This window comes from Enhydra lutris, unplaced genomic scaffold (genome assembly GCF_002288905.1).
Source record: "Enhydra lutris kenyoni isolate GAN:26980312 unplaced genomic scaffold, ASM228890v2 scaffoldscaffold59, whole genome shotgun sequence".
NCBI classification, from domain to species: Eukaryota; Metazoa; Chordata; class Mammalia; order Carnivora; family Mustelidae; genus Enhydra; species Enhydra lutris.
This window is the reverse complement of record NW_019154143.1, coordinates 10,732,656-10,747,184: the sequence shown is the minus strand read 5'-3', so window position 1 is coordinate 10,747,184 and position 14,529 is coordinate 10,732,656. Positions and strand designations below refer to the sequence as shown.

Below are 14,529 nucleotides of genomic sequence, written 5' to 3'. Positions count from 1 at the left end.
AAGCTACCAAAAAGAATAGATTATTTTTTCTAAAACTCAATAAGGACAAGACAGAGGGACTGCTTTCCCTTCCCATAACCAGCTGTACACTTTATTTTCAAGTTTCAGCCAGCCATAAATTTCTTTCACTCACCAAATCACAGTTAGCCCCCAGGTTTTCATGGTTTTAAAAACATCACTTATAACAACCTCCCTCCCCACCTTGCTGCCCTCATGGGTCCTTACTGAGCTATGCTAAAACTATGAAAAGCACAGTTCCTTTAAAGTAGCCCAAAGTGCTATTTCAGGTATCCAGAGACAATGGGGGGTCCCCAAAACGGGCTGGGGGAGGGTAGGGGAAGAGCATGAATTTTAATAGTCTAACAATACATCTTCCTTTAAATGTGCTCCATGGCATCTGTAATTTCTAATGAAAACCTTCATTTTTTTTACACACTGTGGTTAAGCATCATAAAATCAGTAGTGAAAAGACTTTGATCATATTTGCAAGATGCACTGTGATGAACTTTCACTGACCAAGATTTCAAAGTTTGTAATTAATACTCTTGACAAGTCCCTGACTAATCTGTCAACTCTCAAGGTCTTTAACCACGCACTTCAAAACCATCAGATGGCATACAAGCCCTTAAACCTTCTACGTATTATAATTTCATTATTCAAGATAACTTTCTCTTTAAGTTTGCATCATGAAACTCAACCAATTTTTGCCATATATTCAACAATGGCGGAGATTCAATTATTTGAATGAATGTTGTGTGGGAGTATGGGTTTGGTCTGTTCAAATACAGAATAAGCACCCAGAGACAGGAACTGCAAGAGGCAGGTTTCTGTTCAATATTTTCACAACTTTAAAAATAAGAATAAAGTAGATTTTAAAAAAGTATCCAATGGCAGAAGAAAAAGAGGGTTTCCTTACTCATAAGTGTTCAGGGTCTTAAAGTAGATTTTTAAAAAGTATCCAATGGCAGAAGAAGAAGAGGGTTTCCTTACTCATAAGTGTTCAGGGAGAGACCCCTTCAAATGACGTTCTCAAGAGGAGGGCTGCATGGAAGGGGAAGGCCATGTGTTGACTGATGAGATTCTCTGTAAACCTAAAATTCTGACGCTGTCTCAAATACTTGCTTACTCCATTTGCCACAGGCTGCAACAGGCCAATTAGTGTCCAGATCTAAGGATCAGACATAACTCGTTATATATAACAAGTTTGCCTCTGATTCCAGATATTGTCACCTCTGCCTGTGAGGATGGTCATTATTATTACTGTCTTTCACTTACCAAGTACATACTGGAGTCCTAGCCTATGGTACAGATTGTGCTGGGCATGGGGAGGTTTAGTGATGCACACTGTGGACATAGGCCTCCTGTATCAAGGAGATGATGCTGAAGAATTGTAAAAATTTTTTACAAATAGGATCCTCTCAATACAAAATAAACTTAGGTAGCTACCATAGCATTTATTATTATATATACGGTATTTTTATTATTATTACCAGGGAGCCCCAGAGGACAAAGCAACGCACAAGCAGACCTCAGAGGCTTAGCAGTTCCAGACCACGGCCATGAAGCAAATATTGTAATAAAACGAGTCAAAGGAATTTTTTGGTTTCCCAGTGCACACAAAAGTTATGTTTACACTACAATGTAGTCTGTTAAGTGTGTGTTGGCATTACATCTCAAAAGCAACATGCATCAATTAATTAAAAAATAGTTTGTTGCTAGAAAATGCTAACCATCATCTGAGCTTTCAGCTGGTCATACTCACTGATCACAGGTCACCATAACATATAATAATAATGAAAAAGTTTTAAATATTGTGAGAATTATCAAAATGTGACACAGAGACACAAAGTGAGAAAGTGCTATTGGAAAAATGGCATTGATAGACTTGCTTAACATTGGATTGTCACAAACCTTCAATTTCTAAAAATGCAGTATCTATGAAGGACAATAAAACAACGTATGCCTGTAGTATTAATGTTTAGTTCTATCACCAAACAAATGCCCCATAATATAAGCACAAAAACAGTGCATATTGTAGCCTCCCCCCTTGGTCCCCCACCCCTGCCCTATTTCTCCAGTATGTGACCCAACTGTGCTGGACAAAGCATCCCAAGCCCACCCATCTCTTTACAAAGAAAACTCACCAGCTTTTGAGGAAACACCAATGAATGGGTGCCCTTTAAAAATAGAAGAGCACGAACAAGATTAAAAATTATCAGAGAAAAATTTTGAAGTACAGTACTGCATGGGCAGTATTGCTCTAAAAGTAATAAGGACATAACGTTCCACTAGAACTATCCAGGGAGTGGGATTTGAGAATATCTACTTGGAAGAAAGTGGACGCACTCAACACTGGAGGGGACAGTGGGTGGACAGGTTCGTATGTGGATTTTCGGAGGGAAATTTATAACAACAATTTGTCTTCCTTGCCCCCACCTAGTTGCAGTAGGTTCTCTCTTTTTCTTTCCTTTTTTACCAACCCAGCATTATCCTTATTCCAGTTGGGAGACTAGGATGGTCTAGAATGGGCAGTATCTAAGTTTACAGCCTTCTAAACAAAACCTGTTTTTCCTTGTGTTGGCGTTAGGTATGCAATAGATGCTCTGGGAGTGAGGTATCCTGTGAACTGGCAGCCACATCCCAGTTATTCCTAAGACCCTGTGCAGAAGGTTTTCCTGACTCTTCCCATGTTCCCTGCCTCTGTTCGGAGACAGCGCCAGCGGACCTCCTGCTGTTCTCTGTGTCAAATCCCTTACCCCAACTTGACATGTACCTCCATTAGCCCCTTTCTTTGCTTGCCATTGTGACGAATCTTTTTCTCCATCTCTTGAATCTGGGCTGCTTTGTGACTTGTCTTGACCAATACAATGTTGAAGTAGTGACACCGTGTAAGTTCCAGAGCTTAGGTCTCAAGAAGCCTTGCAATGCCCACTCTTGCTTCCTGGGACCCTGAGGCCCCATGTTGGGCAGGTCTAGCCCACTGGAGAATGCCCAAGGCCATGTGCAGAAGGGCCACATGGTCCGCAGCCAGGCTCACTCTTAGGTATGTGAGTGAGGTCATCTAGGACCCCTAGTTCTTTTGAACTCAAACAACTACAGCCACAGGAGTGATCTCACTCATCAAAGACTAGACAAAGAATGACCCAGATTGCCTACCCACAGAATTGCAAGAAATAAACAATTGCATTGTGTATGCCACTAAGTTTTAGGGTGATATGTCACACGGCAATAGGTAACTAAAACAGATGTCTTCTTTTTAAAATTCAAATTGCTGGGGCGCCTGGGTGGCTCAGTGGGTTAAAGCCTCTGCCTTTGGCTCAGGTCATGATCCCAGGGTCCTGGGATCGAGCCCCGCATCGGGCTCTCTGCTCAGCGGGGAGCCTGCTTCCTCCTCTCTCTCTGCCTGCTTCTCTGCCTACTTGTGATCTCTGTCTGTCAAATAAATAAGTAAAATCTTTTTAAAAAAATTCAAATTGCCATTCACGAGCAGGGGGAGGGTCTTCTTTAGCTATACTTCCACCCTCTTAGTTATCTGAGGACAATCCTATAATTTCACAATTAAAGCAGTTCACAGTGAGGTGCGGCTCACTGATAGGCTTAATTGAAAGAGAATTTCAGTTGCAGAGAGTAGTTTATAAAGCCAATGACTGTCCAGTCGGTGGGGTATCTGGGAGAGAATTTGAATGGCAGGCTGGAAGTCTCATGGCAATCCACCGCCCACCCCACTCTTCTCATTTGGTTTAGAAGGCAAATCACCAGGACTACCCTTATAACTACCTGCCATGCCTTCATCATCTCTACTGGGGGCTTTAGCTTCCAACAAAAATACTCAGTAACATCAAAGTGTCAAGGATGGGGAGAAAAGGCAGAAAATATTTGCAACTGGGGATTTCGAGTCTTGTGAATGTTTTGGTTCTCCCGCATCATTAGAAGAAAGAAACAGATGGGGCCTGGTCAGACCTAACCAGAGTCAGACTGGCACGTCTCTACGCTTTACTTCATGGGACTGTAGTGTTTCCCTGCTCCTGGAGATTTCTTAAACAAAGAGGGGCAGCAGGGGTTCATCTCCAAGGCCTGAAGTCTGTCTAAAGTGTGGGTTAGAGGTCTGACCTCAGAACTGGTTGGGAGGACGAGGTGAGAATTATGTGAAGGCCACACTGTAAGCTGCGAAAGGCAGCAAAATGGAGTTGTTGACTCTTGATCCCCCAAATACCATCATGAGGGCCTTTAAAGGCTTCCAAGAAACTCATATCCAGTAAGTTTTGATGTAAATCTGTCCCTTTACACAGAAACCTGGAGACTGTGTGTGACAGCATGTGGAATCCAGCCATGTACATGACACATGACTTGCCATATCTATCCAAATGGAGTTGTCTTTTTTTTTTTTTTTTAAGATTTTATTTATTTATCTGACAGAGAGAGATCACAAGTAGGCAGAGAGGCAGGCAGAGAGAGAGGAGGAAGCAGGCTCCCTGCTGAGCAGAGAGCCCGATGCGGGGCTCGATCCCAGGACCCCGAGATCATGACCTGAGCCGAAGGCAGCGGCTTAACCCACTGAGCCACTCAGGCGCCCCTGGAGTTGTCTTTTTTATTCTAGAATGCCTATGGTGTTTCTTCTTTAAAACAGATTTAAAGACTATTCTTCTTTAAAAAGGTATATATCAACACATATGCCTTTCATCAGCTAGTGGGTGGGCTCCACTTGTGAAGTGAAGACAGCCTGAAAGTGACAAGCTCGGGAATAGGTACAAAGATGTTTCTTATTGTATGATTTGGCCCCTTTTATAGGTCTATGCGTGTGCACATGTGTGTGTGAATGAAATCATATCACAACGTGTTGCTGCATTTCAGTGAATACTGAACCTTCTCTAGAAGGTTATTGAAAGTGTGAAATAAAATGAGTATCGATGTCCATCCCTCAGGCACATGCTAACATCTCTCATCAAGGGAAAGACTGATTTATCTTTATTATCTGTCTTTACCCTCCATAGAAAAGTCATGCACAATCCTCTACTCTGTTATTATACTACAGATCCGGTATGAGAACCCCTTCCAGTCTTGTTCTGTAGCCCCCTGATTCAGAACCTCACCAAGTTCCTTAGATTCTTGCCTCACATGATTACCTTCCTCAAGTATTGTTTTGATCTGATCATTTCTCTTCTGAAAAGCCCAGAATCATGTTCACTTGCTTCTCAGGTTAAAGTAAAATTATTGATTGTGAATTTGAGTCCTTTAATGGTATTTGGTTTATTTGTTCCCACAGCTAGTTCCGTCACCTACGGCCCAAGCACAATCTGCCCCTTTTACTTGGGGCAACCAAATTTATCTTGCTTTCCACTTGACACTCTTCATTACCTTTAACTAATTCACCACATTTGCCATTCTCCCTTATACAAGCTATAACTTAATTAGGCCTCTTTCAAGCTTTTGGTTCTTGGATACAGATTGACTGCCTGAGTACAATCATCGTGAAATAGTTGCTATGTTCGCTGAAAGAACATGAACACATCATTTAACTTTGCTGCAAGTCACATACCTCATAACTGCTACAACCAGAATTTTAATCCAGAGCTTTCTGCTTCCACAGCCCCATCTACCCATTCTGCCTACATCTCCCCAGGACCCCCTTCCATCCCTGGAGCCTACTGAGTGTTGTAATGAAGAAATGCCTCTCCTGTCCCAACATGTGACCCCTGATGTTCTTCCTAAGTCAGAACTGATATTCCATAGGTGCCGTGTGTGGGGAACATGGGTCTGTCTGGCAAGCCACACCAGCTCACGTTCCCCAAAAGGACTAGGGCAGCCATGGGCAGCCCACAGGGCCTCTAAGATCTTGCCACTAGAGGGAGTTGCTGAGGGTGTTGTCTTCAGAACCAGCTGCCATGATACAGAAGGGCCAGCTTGATGATTGGGAGGCTCTTCCTGAGAAAGAGAAGCCTCCAAGTCTCCAGAAACTATGCCTGGGCCAGTGAGGCTCAGATGCAAGGGTGTTCAAGAAACGACAGATTCTCTTCCTCTGAAGGGAGGGTCACTTGCTCTGCAGAGTCTTCTTCAGGAAGTTGGATGAACTCTGTTGCACTAGGTCTTCAGGCCCTCCCTGCTCCTCTGGTCCATACCTTAAGTCACCAAACATAGTTCAGATCTCTTCAGAAGAGCAACATGTTGACTGTCAAATAATGGTCAATGAAAATCATCACTGTGATCTTCAGCTACTAGAATTTCAAGCTCACAGGAGTCACAGAGGCCACGATTTTACTTCTCTCCTATCCATTCACCTTTCCTAAAGAATTGCCTAAATTTCCTAAAGAATTTGCCTCTGTAGACAAAGGGTCAGAGTGGTAGGTCTGTATCAGATAATCTGCCCCCTTAGCCCCAAATGCCTGGCTAGTGGTAAATGTAAAGAAAAACATACCTGAAACACTCACATGGGGGCATAATAGCACACTCTGTGCTATGATTTGAGCTGTCTCAATTTACACAACAACCATTAGAAAGGGAAGCTCTGCCTTTGTACTGACCACTCACATCTCAAGGCAGCCAGACCTTAGTTTAATGGGCCTGCTGGTTTAAACTGGTTTTCTCCGTAGCCACGTCCCATTAGCAAGAAATGAAATTCTGTGGTTCTATTAAATAACCAGGACTCCAGCTTCCTATTTTCTCTGAATCAATATAAATCATATTTTATTTGATTAGTTCTTCAACTAATTAAAACATTTAGCATAATCTGAAATGTTAGAATAGAGAAATTGCCATCCTTACCAAACAAAAACAAAACACCTCATTTTGCTAAACCAAAGAGTTCATTTGAGGAGAGACAAATTAATTTCCAAAATGTTCTTCCTATGGCAATGTTTTTCAACCAAAAAAGTACACAATCCTATTATTTCCTAAACATTACTGACACTGCCCATTTCAGTAAAGGAGTAGGACTTTGAATCCTGACATCATGACTTCCAAGCCATGATACCTTTCTTATCTTTAAAATTTAAGGATTGAGTGAGTTTGGCACAAAGTGAGTATTCACAAATATTACTATTAACATGTGTTCTTCAATCAGTAAGAACAACGATTTCCTTACAACTCTGGCATTTTCCATTATGAAGTCTGCTTGATCATCATCACCTAAAACAAGAAAGCTGAGACAGAGACATCAACTTTAACCACTTAATAAGAACTTCTGACATTTATTCATAGTGGTACTGATTCATAAGAGGAAAAGTTTTAAAAGAAGAAAAGTGCGTATAGCTTTCCCTTTAGAATACAGGAAACCATATAAAAGTATTGGCAATGGAATTAAAGTAACCACAATGCCGCTCTTGGTAGCATTTTCTACAAAGACATTTACATGAAACTAGAGAGAATATTAAATTAGGTGGTTATAATAAAGCTTCACGATTAGCTTCACACCTTTTCATACAAAATAATACGGTATTTTAATCAACTGATAGTTCAATCTTGTAAAGATAGACCCAAAGAAATGTGAGCATACCGAAGAAGGAATCATTTTCAGTCCAAAGTTTTTTTCAAGAAGCAGAAGCCCAACAAACTGTCAGAACTAAATGTACAGTAAGAATCCGAGTTATTATGAAGAAATTCTGTGGCAATCAGTTCTGGAATTTTAAATTTCATGGATGCAAACAATTTCAAAAATAATTTGGAAGGACTTCTAGTTAGGATGTAGAAAGATTTAAGAGAACTTTGCCTCCACAGTAACAATCAGAAGTTGAACCCAATGAAGAATGAAAGATATCTGTAGTGTAACATCCTCCCAGCTCAACTGCTGACAAGACAAAGAGAGCACTATGGGGTTGGGGGTGGTGTTGGGGCTAGGCACAACAACCTTGGTCTAATTCAAGCAGTCCCTGTTCAACTTGACTCTTGGTGGAAACTTAATAAAAGATATAGGTTGAAGTAAGGCAGTAAACCTTTTTATTCTTAGAGGTCATGACTGACTACTTAGAAAGTCTCAGGGAATCTATAAATAAAATACTTAAACTATTGGATGAGTTAGTGAGCTTATGTATACAGGACAATGTACAAAAATTAATTGTGCCTGTACTAAACATGGAACATACATATAGAAAACTAAAATTTAAAATGTATCATTTGCAAGAGCTTTAAAAAATTAAAAAAACACTGTGATAAATTTAATGAAATTTGTTCAAGAACTCTGTTATTGAAAATTACAAAACACTGCTGGAAGGAATTAAATAAATGAAGAGATATACCATGTTCATGGATTATTAAAATATCAATTCTCCCCAAACTAATATATAGATTTAATGCAATCACAATCAAAATCCTAGCTGCCCCTTTTTAAAAGATTTTTATTTGTTTATTTGATAGACAAGTAGGGCAGAGAGGCAGGCAGAGAGAGAGAGAGAGAGAGAGAGAGAGAGAGAGGAGGAAGCAGGCTCCCCGTGGAGCAGAGAGCCCAATGAGGGGCTTGATCCCAGGCCCCTTTTTTATCCCATGAAATTCACAAGCAAATTCTAAAATATGCAGAGAGATGCACAGCTTTGGGAATAATGAGAACAGTTTTGAAAAGGGATGAGAAGTCTGGAGGCCTTATATTTTCTGGTATAAAATTTACTATAATAAGACAGAATTAGCAAAACGGAGACAGGTACATTAGTTGAATAGAATAGAGAGCCCAGAAACAGACCCACACTTACATGGTCATTTTTTTTAATAAAGATTTTATTTATTTATTTATTTAACGGGGGGGCGGAGATCACAAGTAGGCAGAAAGGCAGGCAGAGGGTGAGGGGGAAGCAGGCTCCCTGCTGAGCAGAGATTCATGATGTGGGGCTCGATCCCAGGACCCTGAGACCATGACCTGAGCCAAAGGCAGAGGTTTAACCCACTGAGCCACCCAGGCGCCCCTACATGGTCAATTTTTTTCTAATACAGAAGACAAAATATTTCCATGAATAGAGGATGATCTTTTTAACAAATGAACACCTTGAACACCTGGATAACCATATAAAAAGCAATGAACCTCAACCCCTACCTTTTACTGTACTCAGAAATTTATCTGAGATAGGACCTAGACTGAAATGTAGAAGTAAAAATCACATAGCTCCTAGAAGAAAGCATGAGGGAATATCTTTGCAACCTTGGGTTAGGCAAAGATTTCTTAGACAAGGCTCAAGGACTAACAAAAAATTTTAAGTCGATAATACTTTTTTCATTAAACTTAAAACCTTTAGCTTCTTAAAGATACTACTAAGAAAATGAAGTGGTGCCTGGGTGGCACAGTTGGTTAAGTGTCTGTCTTTGGCTCAGATCATGATCCTGGGGTCCTGGAATTGCCAGCCTCAGTCTCCCTGATCAGTGGGGAGTTTGCTTCTCCCTCTCCTCTGCCCCATCCCCCCAACTCATGCTCTCTCTCTCTCTTTCAAATAAATAAAATCTTTTAAAAAAAGAAAATGAATAGGCACAGACTGGGGAAAATCCAAGTACCTGTATGTAGAATGTATAAGTCTTATAACTCAATATTTAAAATAAGAATAATAGCTCACAGTTTGAAAATGGGCAAAAGACTAAAACATAGGAATAACCAATAAGCAACTTGAAAGGGTGCCCAACACCATTAAATACCAGGGAAATGAAAATTAATACACAATGAGCTATTATTATGCACCCACTAGAATAGATAAAATTTAGAAGTCTGACAACACCAAATGTTGGTGAGGATATGGAACAATAGTATCCTTATATGTTGCTAGTGGGGATATTAAATGATACAACTGGGGCACCTGGGTGGCTCAGTCAGTTAAGAGTCTGACTGTTGCTTTCAGCTGAGGTCATGATCTTAGGGTTGTGAGATGAACCCCACATCAGGCTCCATGCTTGGCAGGAAGTCTGCTTGAGATTCATTCTCTCTCTCTGTCTCTGTCTCTCTCTCCCTTTCACCAACCCCCACATGCATGTTCTCTCACTCTCTCTCAAATATGTAAATAAATCTTTAAAAAATGATACAATCACTTTCAGGAACTCTTTTTGGCAGTTTCTTAGACAGTTAAATAAATGTCCACCATACCACCCATTAAACCTTCTTCTAAGTATTTACCAAAAGAAATGAAAAATATGTAACAAAACAAAACTTGTACAGAAATGATCCTGATGGGACGCCTGGGTGGCTCAGTCATTAAGTGTCTGCCTTCAGCTCAGGACATGATCCCAGTGTCCTGGGATCGATCCCCATGTCAGGCTCCCTGCTCAGTGAGAAGCCTGCTTCTCCCTCTCCCACTCCCCCTGCTTGTATTCCCTCTCTTGCTGTCTCTCTCTCTCTGTCAAATAAATAAAATCTTTTAAAAAATGATCCTTACAATTTTATTTAAAATAACACTGATTCATGATATTGTATGTGTTCTATCAACAGAATAAACAATTTTTAGCACAAACTTTTCTACTGCAAGAAAAAAATTAAAAGTAAGTCTTAAAGTCTTCGGTTATTTTTTTCTTCCCACAGTGCATATAAATAAGACATTGTACCCTAATGAACATGGAATGATGCAGCTGAGGTCAGCTGGAAGTAACAAGGTCAATTCTTTGAGATTGACGTAGCAGAAACCTAGAGAGATCAACATTTGTGAAGGAGAAGGGGTTGGGAGAGGTGTCTATGATGAAATACCACTTAGGAAAAAAAAAAAAAAAGAAAGAATGAACTATTGAACATCTTAGAAACATCAGACTGAGCAAAAGGAGAGTTCTATCTGCTTCCATTCCTATGAGGCTCTAGAGCATGCAAACTGAGCATACTGACAAAGTCAGAACCCCATGGGCAAAGGAGAGGATCAATGGAAATAGGGCTGAGGGAAATTTCTTGGGTGATGGGGTGTACATTATACAGTCTACCATTTGATTTGTCAAAACTCACTGAACTGTACCACTAAGATTTGTGTACTTCAATGTATATAAAGTAGACCTCAATTTTTTTAAATTAAGAGAAAAGGAAAGAGAAAAATCAATACGGGGAAAACCAACACATAATTGCCAGCAATGTGTGTGTGTGTGTGTAGTAAGGATATCAAAAAAGATGGATCACTATCACTATTTTATTTAAATGGTAATATTCAACACCTAAAAAGTAGGATGAACATAATAACATATTTAATGAAAAATTACTTTTCATTATGGAAAAACTCCAATATATTTTATTTTCTTCATTTTGCCATGGATAGGTTAACTCTTTTCCTGGGAAAATTCCTTGCTTGGGCTTACAGGAATCAGGATTGTATGGTTCTCAGTCCAGCAAGGACTGGAAAGGATCCTCCATATAAAGTCAAGTATTGTCACTACATGAAACAGTTGCAGGCAGACCCTTCAGGATGAGAACAGAGGGATTGGGGATGGTTCAAATGAAGAAGGACTCAACAAATTGAAGATCCAGGGAGGTCACCAATCTGAGTTCAAATGAACCCAAGAAGCTCTCCAGAAAACATTCTATCAGATACCATTTTTTCTTCTCAAAAATCAGTGAAAGCTCACTTCCAGGAGAATGGATATACCTTTCCCTATTCTTCCACTAAACACAACTGAAAACCCTGCACATTCTATATATGACAAACATAAGAAAACTCTGAAAGGTGAGGAGAAGACTGGGACACTGGGAGTTCAGGAGTGACACATTGGCAAATTCTCCAGGTTTCCCTTTTACCTCATGTATCCCACACTCAGAGCTAAAGAAGCTGGCAACCCAGGAACATCAACAGATGCAGACAAAAATCCCAACAAAAGATGCTCTCTCAGTAAAAAGGGACAGTGAAGCAAGACAAAAAATTTTGAGACAATAACCACCCTACTCCAGCCAAACACCACAGAAAACCTGTAGCTCTACCACCCATGTCTCTCAAGGCTGACTGGCGAGTTCATTCTTCTAGTCTTCTTGCCAGGCTAATGGGGTATCTGCCATCACATCAGTGGAGACCACATGGGGAACCTGGACTCCCACCTTTATTTAAATGGTAATATTCTGTACCTAAAAAGTAGGATAAACATAATAAAATTTTTAATGAAAAAAATATTTTTCATTATAGAAAAACTTGATATATTTTATTTTCTTCATTTTGCCATAGATAGGTGAACTATCTTCCTTTACCTGGAAGTAGAGATGTACTCCTTCCACTTCCAGATGGAGCACTGTAGAGGAGGTCTAGTAAGAGGATAACCATTACATGGTGATAGTAAAGACACTACCTATGTTCATGGAAGCCATGTGGGGAGCAGCAATGAGGCTCTCTTAACCCTCACCAAGAGCAAGGTGTCAGTGGAGGCCTAGCTGGCAACCGAAACTTCCGTCCTCACCCAGCAGGAAAAAGGAGCACCCCTTGTATCAGCAGAAGTTGAATGGAGAATTGACTTCTTACCCTACAGGGCAGTAATGAGGTGGTGTACTCCTTTTCTCCCACTGGAGCACTGGATTGAAAACAGAAGGCTTAAATAAAATCCAAAGTTTCATAATTTAATACCCCAAATGTTTAGGTTTCAATAAGAAGTCAACAGAAGAAAAAGACAATCAATATGTGCCAACACTGAGATGACAGAAATGCTAGAATTATCCAACAAAGATTTTAAAGCAACCATCATAAAAATGCTTCAACAAGCAGTTATGACCACACTTGAAACAAATGAAAAATAGAAAATCTCAGCAAAGAAACAGGAAATATAAAAAACAAAATAGGAATGTGAGGACTGAAAATACAAGGACCAACATAAAAACTCAGGAGATAGTCTCAATAGCAGAATGTAGGAAATAGAGGAAAGGTTTGGTAAATCAGGAAACAGAAAAATATAAATTACTGACTCTGAACAGTGGAGAGAAAATAGACTGGAAAACAACAACAATAACAGAGATTCAGGGACATGTGTGATTAGAACAAAAGATTGAACTTAGAGTTCTAGAAGAAGAGAAAGAGGGCAGGACTAAAAAGCACTTGATGAAATGACCAAAAAACCCTATTTTGGCCAAAAGACACCAACCAATTCAAAAAGTTGAGCAAACCTCACCCAGGATAAACTCAAAGGAATCCACACATGGCACATCATAGATGAACTTTTGAAAACTAAAGACCTACCCCTCCAAAAAATCTTGAAAGCAGAGAGAAATACCACACTTTACTTATAAGGGGAAAAGATTTGAATAACAATAAATTTTCATTATAAACCATGGAAGCCAAAACTACTTTCAGGTACTGAAAGAAAATAATCCTCGTCCCCAAATCCTATATCCAGTGAAATACTGTCCCTATTTTCAGATGACATGTTTGTCTCTGTAGAAAATTCCAAGGTGGAGCACCTTGGTTAAGTGTCGGACTCTTGGTTTCAGCTCAGGTCATGATCTCAGGGTCATGAGATCAAACCCCATGTCAGGCTCTGTGCTCAGCACGGAGTCTGCTTGAGACACTTTCTTTGTCTCTTGTCTTTCCCATTTCAGCTCTCTATCTCTCTCTCTCTCAAATAAATAAATAAACCTTTAAAAAAAAGAGAAATTTCCAAGGAATCTGTAAGAATTCCTAGAATTAATAAGCAAGTTCAGCAAGATTATAGGATATAAGATCAATATATAAAAATCAATCATGGGGCGCCTGGGTGGCTCAGTGGGTTAAAGCCTCTGCCTTTGGCTCAGGTCATGATCCCAGGGTCCTGGGATCGAGCCCCGCGTCAGGCTCTCTGCTCCGCCGGGAGCCTGTTTCCTCCCCTCTCTCTCTCTGCCTGCCTCTCTGCCTACTTGTGATCTCTCTCTATGTGTCAAATAAATAAAATCTTAAAAAAAAAAATAAAAATCAATCATGTTCCACATATTAGTGATGGACATGTGGACACTTAAAATCAAATATGCAATACTATTTACAAATATGTCCAACTGATTCTAGATAAAGAATTTAAAGCAAGTCGGTGGAGGAAATATAACCTTTCAACAAACTCTTCCTGGAGCAACTGGATATTCTGACCAAAAAAAATGGATCTCAACCTAAGTCTTCTACCTTATACAAAAATTAACTCAAGGGGCACCTGGGTGGCTCAGTGGATTGAACCTCTGCCTTCGGCTCAGGTCATGATCCCGGGGTCCTGGAATCAAGCCCCTCGTCGGGCTCTCTGCTCAGCAGGGAGACTGCTTCCCTTCCTCTCTCTGCCTGCCTCTCTGCCTACTTGTGATCTCTCTCTGTCAAATAAATAACATTTTTAAAAAATCTTAAAAAAAAACACCTCAAAATGGATCATGGACTGATATGTAAAAAGTAGAAGTAAAAAACATTTAGAAAAAAGCTATAGAATAAAGTCTTCAGGACCTAGGGATAGGTGAATTCTGAGACATGGCATCAAAAGTACAAAAGGAAAACTGATAAACTGGATTTCATCAAAATTAAGAACTTTTACTCTGGAAAAAGGCCATGTTAAGAAGACGGAAGGACAAGCCAGGTGGAAATATTTACAAGCTATGTATCTCACAAAGGACTAGTATCTAGAATATATAAAGAACTCTAAAAACTCAACAGTTAAAAAAATCCCAAACAATCCAAT

The 14,529-nt window shown here is 40.0% G+C and overlaps 1 protein-coding gene across 1 annotated transcript in view; it reads right to left on the bottom strand.

Moving 5' to 3' along the window:
- The window catches only part of LOC111158452 (acyl-CoA oxidase like), a 328,739-nt gene that overhangs the window by 1,395 nt on the left and 312,815 nt on the right, over positions 1-14,529 (bottom strand). The gene's annotated exons all lie outside the window — the stretch shown is intronic.